Raw genomic sequence first — 17,537 nt, 5'->3', positions numbered from 1 at the left:
AAGCACATTTCTAAAATAAACTAGTCACTATGCAATTACTCAAATGGGAATGTAATATATGACATGCAATATAAAGCCCTATATTGAGTAGTATTGTCTTATATGTTAATTGTAAGGCCATAATTTAATAAGGCCAATTTTAACATAGACGTAAGTTTATAATGTATGCACATTTTACTTTGGGAATTTTATATAATTATGTACATACAATGATGATTACTTTATATGGTATTTTATGCATGCCGCAACCATATATGCCAACAATATGTATTTTATATATGCAACTTTATTAAAACAACATACAGTATATACAAAAATCTGTATGTTTATGCATATTTATTCTTTTTTGCACAGTCTATTAAATACATTTAGATTGATCACAAATCCAAGACATGGGGGCAGAAAATTTATATTTTTATAGCACTTCAAATAGTTATTCAATTTCACACGAAGAGTGCCGGTTTTTCTCCAAAAATGGCCATGATTACAAATGTGATGTCGATTTTTTACAACAGTTCAATAAACAAGAAGTTAGTTAAGGTAGGTAATTTTAGACACTATATTTGCTGTTTTTGCACTATTTCGACTACAAAAATCATTCCAAACACAGTCAAAGCACTGTTTTGTGTCTCTGAGCAACATGATGGTGATTCGTTCCTGAATGAATCAACTGTTTAAATGAATCGGTTCAATCGTAATGACTCACTTATTAACAGTGACTTGCTGCCACCTACTGGCGGTTTTAATTTCACATTTAAAGTATCTATTCAGTGTTTTATGAATAATGTGTGTCCCTGCAGCACAGAAGCAGTCATAAGTAGCACAGGTATATTTGTAGCAATAGACAACAATTTTATGACAAAAATCATTAGGATATTAAGTAAAGATCATGTTCCATGGAGATATTTTGTAAGTTTCCTACCGTAAATATATCAAAACTTAATTTTTGATTAGTAATATGCATTGCTAAGAACTTCATTTGGACAACTTTAAAGATGATTTTTTCAATATTTCAATTTTTTTTTTATTTTTTTTGCTTTTGCTCCCTCAGATTCCAGATTTTCCAAATAGTTGTATCTCAGACAAATATTGTCCTCCTAACAAACCACCCACATCATGGAAGAAAATAACACATCCAAAAGATAAATCTCAATTTCCAAAATTGACGCTTATGACTGGTTTTGTGCTCCAGGGTCACATATGTCAGAAAATTATTTCTGCATTAGTAATTGCAGGTTAAATGCATTCATGTCTTGTGTGTAAACACATCTAAATGCCTCTTCAGACGCAGCTTCTGTGTTTCCTCTGCATTGTGAAGATGAATTTTGTTGATATTGATTTAATTTGCTCGGTAACAGCCCGAATGTCTTATCATTCTAATTCACAGATTAAATGTAAGAATTTCACTCAAAACAATGCACACCTTTAGAAAAAAAAGGCTTTATAAAAGTAAAAATGCCCATAAAAGGTAAAAAAAAAATCGATTTAAACATATTTTTTTTTAAATCATTTCTAACAGTGTGAACTGAGCAGCACACAGAATATATAAAGAATATCAGAAACTGTAGGAGTTAGTTTAAGATACCAGCACACTAACACACTCAGCAAAATATCGTCTAATTACCATTATCGATAAAATCCCATTCATGTTTTTGGCAGTATGTCACACCGCGAGGTCTGTGCACGTACCAGTTTGTTCTCCTGCATGTAGATCCGCTGTAGTTTGCTGCATCCCTGCGCCAGCGCCACCAGACCCTCGTCACTGATGCTGTAGCACTGGCCAAAATGCACATCCTTCAGCTCTTTGCAGTGCTCACCCAGCTGCACAAAACACACAAACATGCATTCAGTTCAGTACAGCCATGTGACTGCATACAGAAGAGATTCTCAAAGTTATTCTGTCAGCTGAACCCCTTCAAGCTTCAGGACTAGATAAAATAATTTAATAGATCAAACAAGTCCCTCAAGATTCGAACTAGTGCTGTCAATCCATTCATCGCATCCAAAATAAAAGTTTTTGTTTATATTATACGTGTACTGTGTATATTTATTATGTATATATAAATACACACACATACAGAATATATTTTGAAAATATTTACATGCATATATTTTTATTTGTATAATTTATATGATATAACATTCTTCTTAAATATATACATGCATGTGTGTGCATTTATATACTCATAATACATATACACAGTACACACACACATGACCGTGGAGCACAAAACCAGTCTTAAGTGTCTGTTTTTGAAAACTGAGATGTATACATCACCTGAAAGCTGAATAAATAATCTCTCCATTGATGTGTGGTTTGTTAGGAGGACAATACCTGGCTGAGATACAACTATTTGAAAATCTGGAATCTGAGGGTGCAAAAAAATCTAAATATTGAGAAAATCATCTTTAAAGTTGTTCAAATGAAGTTCTTAGCAATGCATATTACTAATCAAAAATTAAGTTTGATATATTTACAATAGGAGATTTACTAAATATCTTCATGAAACATGATCTTTACTTAATATCCTAATGATTTTTGGCATAAAAGAAAAATCTATAATTTTGACCCATACAATGTATCGTTAGCTTTTAATTTTATTTTTTAATTTTAATAACTTCGCAACACATTGGTATGTTGATGGTTCTCTTACACCTTTGCCAAAGTCAAAAGTAAAATTCAAGCATTTTTACAGTGCACTTTCATGCAACTAACAGTTGTGTTAAATTACATATTAGTATAGATACATATTTTTCTCCACATTAAATCAGATGTTGCATATGCAGATCTGAACAGTTTTGCTCAGATATATTTTTTTTTTTAAATATACATTATGCAATATTAATTACTAATTATATAACATAGTAAAAATAATTTAACAGATTATTCTGTATTCTATTGCAAGTATTCTGTAATTAGAGCCAAGCTATATAAAGTGCAAGAATCCTAACCCTATTATCCTATGTTATCTAAAACACACACTGTTTAGTCAGAGAATTGAATTTTTATTATGAAAGCAATGCAATTCACTTTTCAAACCTTGAATATATGGAAATCCAAGCATTTTCAAGAATTTCCAGCACCTGTATGAACCCTGGTCAGTTAATAATTACATGTGGGTAAACAAATAAAATATTTATTTTGAGTGATTTATTTTGTTTTGATTTTTAATATTTGTAAAATATTTTTATAACTACTTTTTTATTTTGAAAACTATATTTTATTTTAAATATTTTATTATTTTATTTTCCATTTTAAATATTTAAAAAATATTTTTTACTCTTATTTCAAATATTTTTATTTTCCTTCCATTTTGCAAATATTTTTAAATTTAATTTTTTATCATAAAATATTATGAGGTTTATTTTATTTTTAAATAATTTAAAATATCTGTTAAATAAATAGAATTAATATATATATATATATATATATATTTTTTTTTTTTTTTTTTTACAGTTATGAAATTAAAATCATAAATTATACATACCATGATTTGATATTTGGTCATAAATCAAAAAAACTTGGAATGTGCATGGACGGAAGCGGTGCTTTATTCGCAAATGTGTTCAGGAGAACAAAATCTTCACTTCCTAGGAAAAAGCATCATAATATAATATAATAAAATTAAAAGTGGCTGCAACCAAGGAAGCATGTGACTCTTTTTCCCACATTTTAAGATTTAATTTGCATCTCAGAGTTTCCATCTAGGGCTTTGATCGCTATATCCCAAAATTTCCAATCGGGTCAAGTGATTTTATATTTATAGAAAGCTCATTAAATGTAAATAGAGTGTCTACTTTTAAGGTTTCAAATAAGTTTTTGGAGAATAAAATGTCAATTTTTTTTTTTACAATATTTATGTAACAATTCAAACAAGAACGTTATTAATTATTGTACATATCAAAATAAATAAAAGAATAAGGGAGCAACATTTAAAAAATGTAAAATTACAAATAATTAGTATTTCTTTTAAAATTAAATAAACTTATTAATATTTCAAAAAACGACTTACAATATAAACACTTTAGTGTGTCTCTTCTGTAAATCATGTAAAAACTTAAAATAATTAAAAAATTGCACCAAAAAAATAAAATGCACGGAAAAACTAAAACAAAATTGCAATTAAATTAAAAGGAAAACTTTTTCATTTTGGGGGGGAAAACAACAACAATTTAAAGCAGTATTTCACTTATTTTTTTTATGCTTAAACACACATATTTATCCCATGCATCCATCAAGTGAGTTCGGAGCAGCTCACCAGTTTGAGAGCGTGGTCAGTGAGTTTGTCCTGGTTGCCGGCGTGCACTTTCTGCAGGAGCGGGCAGTGGATGGCCACGGTGCACAGAGACACGTCACTGAGCTGCTTACAGCGGTACGCCGTGTATTTGATCAGACCGGGACAGTGAGACGCCAGAGAGCAAACACCCTGATCCTGAACGTTACGGCAGTCGGAGATGTTGATCTCAGTGACGTTCTGCCTCCGGGACGCGATCTTCACCAGGAGATCTTCAACAACACAACAAAACAACAACACCACAATAATAATAAACACTGTTCAATCAACACCACCAGTCACAAGGCTTTCACTTATAAAGCTCTGATATAAAATGTTACTGGCTGGTGTTTTAGAGCATTTTCTGCAAATATGAAGGGTCTCAGTTAAATATGTGCAGTTTGTCATGTTTTGTGCAATTAGTAATTTTTAGCTAATATTTTTATTTTATTTCAGCTTTAATTAAAACCTGAAAATTATTGTATTCGTTTTAGCAAACAATAACTTAAAACGTAAAATAAAATTGCTGCCATTATACAAATGTATAAAAATGCAACAAAGCTTTCAGCTACAGTTCATAAAAAAAAAATAAAAACATGCACAAAAAAATTTATTTGGTAAATCGTTATTAGGGCTGCATGACTTGGGGGGCGGGGTCTAATTGCATTAATTTCTGATGCAATTTCTTTTTTGCGATTTTGTGAATTTTTGCGATTTAAATTGCTTTTTTTTTTTTTTTTGATCCAGGTTTGCTAAACTTGTTTGTAGGGCTGCACAATTTGGCCAAAATTATAATTATTTTTTATAATAATATCTAAATAAACAAAACTAAAAAAATACTGTTGTAATATTTCAGTGTAAAATACAAACTAATTGAGTATTTAAGAAATATAATACTAATAAAAATAATAATTGTATTTTACATTACGACTGTAAAATTACTATTCTAATATTTATTTTTCAAATATTAAACCACTGAACTTTTATTTTGACTGAAAACTGCAGGAAGCCTATTAAACTTTTTTTTTTTTTTTTTTTTTTAATAAGTGCTTTTTTTATTATCAGTTTGGGAACACGGTCGGTACACGATTTTGCTTTTCTTTGATTATCTTGATCTTGCAGCCCTAACAGTCACGCACACAAATAATTCTATAACTGAAGTAGTTTTATAGATGAATTAGAATAAGCACAAACCTGCTGGAGGCCGCTGAGATCGATCTGTTTCCAGAACTGGAAGTCTAAGCAGAGATCACGCCAGTATTTACAGACCAGAGACGCACCCAGACATCTCTCCTTCACCGACAGATGAGAAAACACCTGAGAACACATGACACACGCGTTCATCGACTCTTCATCACTTCAAATACGTGAATGAATCAAGAGCTGTACTGAAATTAGACAGTCATTTTAATTAAACAATATTTAATCTCAGTATTCAAGCTGCAGGTTTGATATGATGCTCAATGCAGATCATTTGGTATCGAGTTGGTCACCAGTCCATAATCCATAATAACACTTCCTCCAGTGAAAAAGAGCATCTCCTGTTGTCTCTCACATCAGAATCCAGACATATATTTGTTTAGAGCTGTTTAAACACTGCTTGATCTGTGCAGATTTCTCTCCTGATTCACACCAGAACACTTTTCACTGCAGGAAGTGTTATTATGGATTATAGACTCTATGTATTTTTAGTTAAAAACATCTTAATGCTGGATGTGTTTCATCTTTTGTCTTCTCCAGATGTTAACTGATGGACTGGAGTGCTGTGGATTACTTGTGGATTATTGTGATGTTTTTATCAGCTGATTGGACTCTCATTCTGACGGCACCCATTCACTGCAGAGCATCCATTGCTGAGACACTGATGCAGTGCTACATTTCTACAAACCTGATGAAGAAACACACTCATCCTAATGTTGGATGGCATGAGTTAAACAGACCTTGAGCAGTATAGAGGAGGGCAGCTGGTTAATGTCTGTATTTTCAGCGCTCTTCGTCTCCTCCGAGCTCTCGTTTTGAGACGGCTGACAGCAGCAGGAGGAGGAAGAAGTCGAGGCACTGCCTGCATCTGTATGCCGCCCCACGCCGGAGCCGTCCTCCTCCGAAGGAGAGGAAGAGGAGGAGGATGAAGGCAGCGAAGAGAGGAGGCACCGGCTGTCTCCTCGCTCTCCAATCCTCTCGTTTCTCCATGGCCTCCTTGGAAGGCACAGCGAGGCTGCTTGCGGGTGAGTACACCCGCTGCAGCTCAGCACATTTACGCTTGCAACCCATTTCCGAATAGTCAGGGACGACGGCAGAGAACAGCGCCGGGGGCCCGATCAGCTTGGAGAGCAGACTCCCGACCACTGGCCCTCCCAAACGGCCAGCTCTCCCGGAGGAGAGTGAGGAACCTGGCGCACTCCTCGGGCGAGTTTCACGAAACGCAGCGCGCTCGGCGAGTTTGGACAAACCGCCCGCGCTCTCGAAGGGCCCAATCGTCCTCGACGCTCCCCGCTGGGGCCGTGCCACGATTGAAGCACAGCATACAGGGACCCTGAAGGAAGCAGTTCCTCCTTTTCTTCTTCTTGCGCAGTCTTCCTGTGATTTCTTCTTCAGACCGGAATCCATTTTTGAGGAGAAAATCGGCCCATATAGATGATTCACGGGTGACGTCTGGGAACGAGAGAGCAGCAAAGGAGAAATGAGACGCGTATACAAGCATATTCACAAGTTTTCACTGCATTTTTTGTTATGTAAAACAATTCAAATAGCAGCAGCTTTAACAGTAAAAGATCTGGGTACTAGCGTAAACAGACATGCAGACAAAAATCTGTGTCCCTGCAGCACAGAAGCAGTCATAAGTCGGCACAGGTATATTTGTAGCAATAGACAAAACAATACATTGTAGGATCACAATTATACACCTTCCTCTTTTATGACAAAAATCATTAGGATATTAAGTAAAGTATCATGTTTCCATGAAGATATTTAGTTAAATGTCCACTACCGTAAATATATCACAAACTTAATTTTTGATTAGTAATATGCATTGCTAAAGAACTTCATTTGAACAACTTTAAAGATGATTTTCTCACTAATTTCGATTTTTTTTTGCTCCCCCTCAGATTCCAGATTTTCAAATAGTTGTATCTCAGACAAATATTATCCTCCTAAAAAACCCACACATCAATGGAGAGATTATTTATCAGCTTTTAGACGATGCATAAATCTCAATTTTAAAAATATTGACCCTTATGACTGGTTTTGTGCTCCAAAGCCACATATTTATCGTTGCCTAGAATTAAGAATTTGTTCCCACAACTTATTAATTTGCTCCCTCGTTATAGTAAATCATGGCTAGGTTGCACTAATATGATTTATTTGAAACATAGCCACAAATCAGCACGATGTGGCCTCGATTTATTAAAATGAGTGAACAAATTAGCACAAACAAGGGAAAAAAAAGGTAAAAAACAACCAAAACACAACAAAAACTAACTAAAAAAAGTTAACAAATTAGTACAATGTCACTGCAATTTATTAAAAGTAAAACATTTTACTAAAACAACATAAATTACTAAAGCGAGGGAACAAATCTGTATAACATACAATATTTAAAAACTTTCCTATAACGTTTAATGTTCAGAATCACTATAAGTGTTAATAGGTTCACAGAACGTAACATTGTAACATTTAAAAAATCATTTGATCAGCACAAAGTGTCAACTTCTGACTCGATCATCCATTGGAGTGAGTTGGTGGGCGGGGCTAATCTGTTTGAGCGGACCAATGGCAGACAGGAGGCGTGTTTAGGGGAAACATGTTTGACAACAATCATGATTTTTTGCAGATCAGTCTGATATATTTAGGCTGTAAATACTATGTCATATGTATTCATATTATATGTAGGGTAGCGCTGATAGTATTTGTGTTTTCTTTTCTCTGTTTGGTTTGGCTCTGGTGTTTTATTTTTTGTGTTGTTGTTTTTAAACTAATCTAGACACTTGATTCAGTGGTGTCTTTCCCAATTATTTTCATATAAACTGCACCAGCATGAGGCATAGCAAGATCAATACTAATGGTCTATTATCTATACCATAACTGTGCCGTGTTTTCACCACAGCACTTTTTGCATTAGAAACTGAGTATTTAGGATAGCATGGCTGCATTATATGTCTCAGATATGATGTGTAATGAAGCTATTTAATACCTTTACAACCTCATCAAGAACCATAAAAAACCATACAAAACATCCCACAAACACTGCTGTCCACTGTTTTACACCACGAGCCGCTGAGTGTGTGCGTTGTGTGTCCATTGAGCTGAGATCGGCGGTACGCGACGCCATTAAAGTCCCTCGTGAGAAAAAGAAGCAACAGCGAATATCTGTCATAATAAAACCTGCCAATCCTCACCAGCTCACGCGACCCTCAGCAGCCTCCTTCTCGCGCTTCGCATAATACCGCGGCGACACACAAACAGAAGCGAAACGCACCGCAAACGCGCGCTCGCCCGTGTCCCAAGCTGCTACAATTGTTTCAAAACACTTCCGGATTTCAAATAACAGCGGAAATCCCCGACCCACGGCTTGTCACGACGATGAGAGCGGGCGTTCCTTGGCCCGATTATCGGGTTCTGTGAGGACAACACGATAGCCAATAATTTGTGATTTAAAGGGCACTCTTATCATAGGGCTCTTTAACACGGCACGGACTGTGTAAACCACACGTTTCTTTGTACCATGCAACAACTAAGGCAATTCTGAAAGCGGGTTTGTTTTTGTGACCTCGGCAAAAACCGTCGTTTCAAAGAGTTTGGTTTATGAACCGGCAAAACTCATCTTACACCCATTCCAGCCAACCAAAAAAAATAAAAAACACGCGTTCGTGGAGCGTCTGTGAGTTAAGATTACCTTTTAGCGAGTCGGTTCGGATGATGTCATTCCAATGAAGCGGGCTATACAATGTGCATGACGTATCATATAAATTGTTCCTAATGATTGTATAACCCAATCAGTTGTAACTTGTGAAGAAATCCATCCGTTTACAATTTCAAATCGAATTCTTCTATGGTGTTTTTTGTTTTTCTTTGTCGTTCAGCGACGTTCGGTTCAGAAGCTCTTACTTTCAATGGAATCACGATCCAATGATTTATATGACGTCAGTCAAGCGTAAAGATAACATTTTTTTCTTTCTTACACAGGTGTAATAAATTTAACTTAGTCACAATCTTGTTTTTTTACCAGTCAAAGTCATTTTTTGGCATGGTTGCTTTCTATTTCCTTTTTTATATTTAGTTTGAACAGTAAACATTAACACACAAGCACAAAGCAGAGTACAAGAAAGAAAAGGAAAGGGCAAAAGACATATATAATAATACATAGAGACAGATAGGCCTTTATTGTACGGTGGGTAACACAAATAACAAACAACAAAGGTAAAAAATGACATCTCAAACGACACAAAAAGGTTGACTAAAGAGATACAGTTTTATTATTGCATTTTGGAATTAATAGAATGTTGAATAGTTTTTCATAGATTATCAGTCACCTTTGTAATAAAGAAAGTAGGGGTGTGGAAGAAAGGAATAGCGGTTATCTTGCGCGTTCTCTTTTAGCGAGTCGGCGTCTGAAATGATTTCATTCCAAGGAACTAGCGATACAGTTCTTCAAGGACGTCGCTCAATACATAAAGATTAACATGTTATTATGTTACCCGTGTCAAGTAATAATAAGCTAATTAGTTCTCATATTGTTACCAACCTCGCAACTATTAATTTGTGGAAAAATCTGTTAGATGCTGCTAAAGTCAACGAGTCAAATTCGCTTTTTGTGTGTGTGCGCGGTCTTTTTAGAGTCGGGGTCGTATGATTCATTCGTTCCAGAATAACCGCGAAACAATTGTCATTATCCAAAAACTAGCCTAATAATTGGTTATTACAAATTACCACCCAAGCAATTTTACTTGCGCGAAAAAAGGAAATGATTCAGAAGTCATAATTATTTATATAGCGTTCATTTTTAAAGCGAATCGGTTCGGATGATTCATGCGTTCCGGCAAGCAGTGAACTCACGACAATAATTATTTTAAACGAATATACATAACTAGATATGAGAAATTTGTTATTACTATGTTCCCAGTGTCCCGGAAATATATTATTAACTATTCTCAAGCCAGAAATAAAGTCATAAATTCCTATTCTATGGGCCGATTGGAATCCAGCAAGGAATGGGCGGGGAAACTTACTCAAATAACTCTGAAGCGTGAAAACTGCAAAATGGCCCTGCTGGTTGCTCTCACCGATTTACGCGGACAGCAGATCGCGCGCTCCGTTCAGGACCACAGACGAGCCTCACACGATCTCTGCCTCTCTGAGGTTAGGGACTGTCTGGACATTTGTGAGATCAGACACTGAGTGTCTCCTTCAAACCTTCAAGGCAGTTTGTTGCAACACAACAAAGCCATCATTGATGTTTCGTGAGGGTAAGAGAGGCTTTGAAACGACTTTCCTGGTTGCAACCGACATCCAGTTCCAGCAGATCATCTGGACTTTGCGTGAACGCTTTTCGCTCATAAAGTTTGCCTTTTCGTTTTGCGTTGATTATGTGATGTGAATATTTTATTTTTCTGTGTGTGCATTCTCATATTCACAGTTGTGGGATCAGCATGTCATGATTTTTAGTTCTTTGACCTTTAGTGTAACAATAAGTATCAAAAAGAATTTAAAAAAAAACAAAAAAAAACAGACACTGGTTGACCTTTTTATATCTATGCTATGCTTCATGATGATCTTTAATAGGTTTTTGGTTCTAATTAATGTTTGTGTTTCATCCAGTGTTTTGGTCTTCTATGCTTTTCTCTGTACACTGCAAGCGATACTTTCCAAAACAAGAGCAGCCTACTATTATGTCTATTCCGATAAATATCAGTGTTTCTCTCTTCTTATAAGCTTATTTTTTAGTTTTATTTTTATTCTATCGATTCCTATATCTAATCGCGATGCTGCATACAATATTTTGTGTGGTTGTGGGGTTTATTTATATTTTATCATGTGTATTTTCTTCACATTTTATTTTTAATTCATCTGTCGTGTTGTATGTTTGTTGTGCACAGGAGTCTTGTGAGCACTAAAACAAATTCCTTGTATGTGAACAACATACTTGGACAATAAAGCTCTTTCTAACTCTATGATATTTCACAGAACTTCTTCGTGCACACCATGCAAAGAAATAGGTGGAGGCATTTGGCACAAATACCTCGGCAAATGTTGCGGTTGAAGGGAGATGAGTATTATAAAGAGAAAAAAATGTTTATTAACATTTTTTGTCAGTAATATTTTGGTTGAAATATTTTAATATGAAGTCAGAAATATGTTCATATGTATGTGAAAAGAACAACACTTTTTTCCCCTTCCGTCACAAATGTGGAACTCGAATGAGTCAGATTTAGTAGTGGATTGGACAGTCCTCGTGGGGTCATAAGAGGGTAGGATGGGTTTTATTAATAACAGTTTCAATATGAAAGGCTTGAAAACTTCGGAGGCAAAGAAGGGAGAAACCGGATTGCTTATGGAAGGTCATGTTTCATAATGGCATGAATATAATTACATGTGTTTTTAGTTAACGGTTTCATATAATTTTTTCTCCTCTACAATCCTAAGTTTTCTTTAAACTTGCAGTTTAGTTTTTTCTTGATGAATCAAAAATTGACAAAATAAAAACTAAAAAAAGGGGTACCTGCAACATGTTTAACACAAAGTTTTCATGTGGTTTCATAGTCTCTTATATGTTAATATAAGGTAGATAGTGGTGCTTTTTTTGTTGAAATGCATGGAATGTATAATGTTTCAAATAAGGCCAATTGCCAGTGGGGTTTGTAAAAGCTTCTGCGTCATTGCATGTTGTGGGCGTAGGAGTTTGTGGTTGTAGTAACACAGTTTTTTTTTACAGCCAGGCGTTTCCGAAGTGTGATTCAATAAAGCAGTAGGGATATGACGTATCGTTGATTCAATTGATATCAGAAGCTTCGAAAGAGATTCATTTCTTCAAGTGTATCCACTACTTTTTATACTCGCTGCAGAAATCACAAATTTTTGCTTTTTATTTCAGAATTCTGAGTTTGCGTCTTGTGAGATGTAAACTAAGAATTGCGAGGAAAAATTCGCTATTACCTTTTCATTTTTTTAAAAAATCTAATTGCAGAAATGAGCTTCCATAGTTAACTTTTACCAGTTTGAAAAACATACGAGCAAGATAAATTAAAAATGCACAGTGCTTGGTCAAGAATAGTTTGATTCCAAGCTAGTCTTCACACCTGAAGTCTGAGCACATAACTAATGTGCGTCGTATCCAGACATTTAGTAAAAGTGGGATTGCTTGGGGGGAAGGTCAAAAAGTAGCAAATGTTATATTTTTAGGAGCCATGCATTTGACTCAGTTTTCTAATCCATCTATGCACTTAGAATGTGAATTAGGAGTTGCAACTGAAAGTTGACAGTTACGAGACATTTTCAATGTTTAAAATTTCAGTAAATCGGATTTGTTTAATGATACAAAACTACTCACGATTGTCCTTGTACTCTTGTAGATCTCTTTATGTTGTAGTGCTTCTCTGCTCCCTGACAGGCACTATGGCTCACCGGAATATATTGTTGATGCCCGAGAAGACAACATCTACAAAAAACCTTGACATATGAGGAAGGAGGATGAGACGTAAATGGAGACAGTAAGCGGCTTGATTTTGGTCAGTACTTGTGTTTTAAATGTCCCCAACTATAGCTGCTCTGGAGCAAGAGTGCGATTTTTTGTGAATTCAAAGTAATGTTTTTAGACATTAAATGAGCAGCTTAAAGCTGATCTTGCCTTTAAATAGATGCATGGAAAATAAGAAGCGTATTTTGTCTATTGTATACACTTCTCCCTGCTTTTGTGTTGGAAAGTGAATGCCAAAGAATGTGTGTGTATTGATGCATGTGCGGTTTGCAGCTTCCAGCAGTCTCATCATGTGAAATCCTGGAGTACATGGTCGTGGGGTAGTCTGGAGGAGTCAAGTTGTTTTGGGGACGCAAGCCATGACCAGAACGGCGTGTTGACTTCCAGGGAGATCCGCTGCAGCAAGCGCGGAGTCTGCTGACGTGTTGATAGGAGGCCAGGTCCGGACGCTTGCTGATTCTGCTTTCGTTTTCTATTATCCTCACTTGATCTCAAACAGCTCTGTGTTTTATTCTTCAGCTCCATCAGGTTCATTTTTGCCCATTTGTGACATCTGAACCGGCGCGGACCACATGCCCATCAACTGGATGCTTCAGTTAGCAGGGGGGCCTCCAAACGTGGATCTTCAGGTTCGAGCGCGCAGCAAAAAATCATTGATATACTGAAGGGAAAGGGAGCTGTTAAGAGACAGACGGAGCTGCGCTCGATGCTTGTAGCTGTTATAATGCAATGCTTTTTTTGAAACTCATAATAGCTGAACTATTGTTGTTGTGTATATAGTTTTTTATGATTTATTATTTTTAATAGGAGCAAGTCATTCACTGCTAGGGACCATTATTATATTACATTATCATTACAAAAAAAAAAACGATATAGATACTATTTAAGTTTTTTTTTTTTTTTTTTTTGTTTTTTAACCCTCCAAAACACATCATATGGCGTGGAGTATAAGACACTTGTTTTGGGTGTAAAATCTCATCTCAAAAAGGCCGAAGTTTTTTTTTTTTTTACATTGTGCAGTCTTTAATTGAGTCTCATTATCATAATAGGTCTGCAAAACAGTAAAAAAAAGTTTTAAAAAATTAATTTGTAGAAATTAAGACGATACAACAAAGTGTGGGTAAATACTTTACCAATATTTTTATATTTTATTTATTTATATTTAGTTATTGGTCCTGTTTTTTGCATACAGCATTAGAATTGATATAGAAAACATTACATTGTGAGCGGATAAGTTAATACGTGTTGGGGTTGAATCTTATACAGCATTTACTAATGTAATCAGTTAATTTATTTCAATGATCGCATCATTATTATAAAAAAAAATACACAGAATTAAATAAAAATAAGCAAGAAAGAGAGAGCATTTCGCACAGAAAATAACAATATTTTTCGCACCGATTAAGTTTTCTTAGCTTTTTTAAATGATTCTTATAATGATAATAGTTATTTTTACTGCAAACAGTACAGCTGCAAATTTTACATTTAGGATCATTAGCACTATGCGATACGATATTAGTCATAGCCCTATTGCGATAGTGCAGAAACACTTTACGATTTAAAAGTATATTACATCACAGTTAAAGTAAAAACAGATGTGTTTTAAAACATGAAAACATGATGCAAAAATCGTAAAAACAATAGTTTTCTGTTTTTTTGGATTCGTCTGTGCAAACAGTCAAAAATAGTTTTATAAATAAATAGTTATAGAACATTAAAGACTAACAACACGTGGTCGTAAAGTACGCTTTACAATTATTTTTATATGTTATTTATAGTTATTATTTATTTATGGTCTTTGCGAGTGCATTACATGCCAGTTTAGAATGTAGTGTTAAAACATTATTCATGTTGAGATATCTAGTACATGTTTGGGTTTGAATCTTATATGCATTCATTTATATATTTATAGTTATTTTAAAATGACAATCATTATTGCTCAAAGAATACCAATACATAAAATAATCAAGAAATAAGGCATTTCGCAAAGAAATAACACAATATTTAGCACACATTAGTCTTTCTTTTTGTACGTTGTTTTAATGTGACTTCTATTATGATGTCGTTTTTAGTGTTTACTGCAAAACAGTACCTCTGGTCTAAATCTATTGTACATGTCTAGTCATTATCACTATTGCGATAATAGCGAAGAAACAACTTTATCCATTTAAATTAATCGATTTGCTACAACAATCACAGTAATACAACAGATGGTTTTAAACATGAAAACATGATGCAAGATTCGTAAAACACAATTTAGTTTTCTCGAGTTTTGTTTTGGATCTTCGCGGAGCATGATTAAAAAAATGTGCGAGTGCCCGGATGAGGTGGGCCCAGGGACGGCACTCCTCAAGCGTGTAGAAACTGAGGTCACTGAGCAGACAGGCTCAAGATCTTTGGTCTGCAGCGCATTGAGCCGTTACAAGCCGGACTAGGCAGAACTAAAGCGCAAAAATCCTTCTTTCTTCGCACGTTCTCGTTCTAACGCCATTTTTTTCTGCGTAAGGAAGCATGAAGCGCAAGAGCTAGCGACGGAGCGAGTCTATAGAGACCTCCGCGCGTCGCTGAAGGAGAGACGGAGTTCCAACGAGCGAGCATTTATCCTTTTTTCGTGTCACACGGGTAACACAAACTACACGACATGCGTGCCGGAACGACTTAACCAGATTCTTAAAACCGCCGTTGAAGACCGCCATACAAGTCCTGGTCAAGGTGAGTATTTCTTTTGGCGGTTATAGAGCACCTGGACGGTCACTTTCCCACGCAACTGCAGATATCAACCATCACCAACTAAGTCCTCGTTATGTCGAGATTAGACTCTGAATGGTATTATTACTACTAATGGTGATTGGTCTGTGTGCTGGACGGAACGGGTTTCTCTTTGTACTGTTCGGGGAATCAAATCAGCACAATGGATCAATAGCGATTCAGTTCAGAAGCAACAAAGAGTTTATATTGCCTGAGTCGGTGCGCATTCTCTCGTTTAGGCAAAGGCTGGGCCAGCGTGCTAAAATAAGAGTACGGAATAAATGCGCCTGCTGCCCGATCTTACATCCTGAAGGGATGGGCTTAGTGTGGATTGACGGTTCAGTGTGGGGACAGTCCAAGCCAATCAGAGGCGGAAAGAGTTAACGTCGCGTTGGATTTTAAACTCCGCTGAACTTAAATTCCTGAAGTAGGGCTTAGTGTGTTGCCGTCGTCAGTGTTTTGTGACGTCAGCCACTCCAATTGCGGCGGAAAGAGTTTACGTCGGTTGATTTAAACGGCGCTGACTTTCTTCAGCCTTCAAGGCGAGGAGAAACATCACCTGTGTGCGTTTATGTTTTTAGTTTACACAATTTAAACGAGATGTCAGTGTGCTAATTTTACAGTTGTGTTTGACAATACAGAGTTTTTATTGTTCATAAACAGGTTCGGGCAAACAACAAACTCACTTTTTATTATTATTCCTTTATTATGTGATGGTAGGTAGGTTTTTTTTTTTCCTATTTAGTAGTTTCGATCTTTCTTGAACGTGAGTTCTTGTTCGTAAATTGTCGACGGAAGTTGAATAGTTTTGTGTTGAACTTGAGAATGAGTGTTTAAGTCTTTTTATTGATATACAAGCTAACTTAATACCAAGATCTTAAATAACGCTCACGGAACAACGCTACAATAGCAAACGTGCTGATCTGTCGAAACTGCCTCGAGTTCATTAAGGTGAGTGTCAAATCTCATGCGTTGTTCTTTCTAATAGGGCAGCCATGTTTGTGTTGTCTCGCGGCGGTGGTTCGGAGCACTCACTTCCCGGTAGCGCGGATTCAAATGAATGCACATCATAAGTGTGTAAACATCATTGATGCGTACGTTCATTGTGGATACTTCACCTGTAGTGTGTCCGTCTTGTGTTTTGTAGATCCGCTTGTTATTTTGCTTCTTCTTCATCAGAAGGTGAAGAGCACCTCCTGACAGACACTGTTTCTGCATCGATGAAGAGCTTTCCTATGAGAAGTGAGAGTCTACCTGTGCTTTACTTCTGAATTACTGTCATTTATGGCTCCTGATTGGGGACCTTAAATACACTAAACCTATAAAGTGTCATATATGATGTATGAAAGGCCTCTAAAATGATCAACATCAAGCATCATTGGATTGCATTGCAACGCTTATATGTTTGGATCATTTCAATCTAAGCTCTTACTAAGTCACATTAATTGGAGAGATAGAGTTGCATTTAATATATATATATAAGCATAAATGTTCAGTATTAAGTGTTTTTTCTTCCCTATAGACAGTCTTTTAAATATAGCATAATGTTTTTATGGATCGTTCCAGACCTTTATCAATAACTCATCTTTGATTTTTATATTTGAAACAGCTTCTATTCGGACTTCGGGCCCGCTCAACCTGGCCATGTTTTATCCGCTTCTGTTGCAAACTCACAAGAAGCTGAAGGTAATGACGCTTCGTTACCACTGTTTTAATAAATACAGTCTTTGGCAGTCAAGCGCCGTATGTTTTATGTTTTGTTATTATTTAACCCTTAAACTGTCAACCGTCCCGTCTGTGGGACGCTTGGCACTCTTTTTTTTGTC

General features: G+C 35.8%; 1 pseudogene; it reads right to left on the bottom strand.

The window, feature by feature from the left end:
* LOC109060636 overlaps positions 1–6,975 on the bottom strand; it is a 201,925-nt pseudogene extending 194,950 nt beyond the window's left edge.
* Positions 6,976–17,537: the final 10,562 nt, after the last annotated feature.

Source organism: Cyprinus carpio, chromosome B8, assembly GCF_018340385.1.
Source record: "Cyprinus carpio isolate SPL01 chromosome B8, ASM1834038v1, whole genome shotgun sequence".
Classification (NCBI taxonomy): domain Eukaryota; kingdom Metazoa; phylum Chordata; class Actinopteri; order Cypriniformes; family Cyprinidae; genus Cyprinus; species Cyprinus carpio.
Note: the sequence above shows the minus strand (reverse complement) of the source record. Positions and strands in the feature narration are given on the sequence as shown.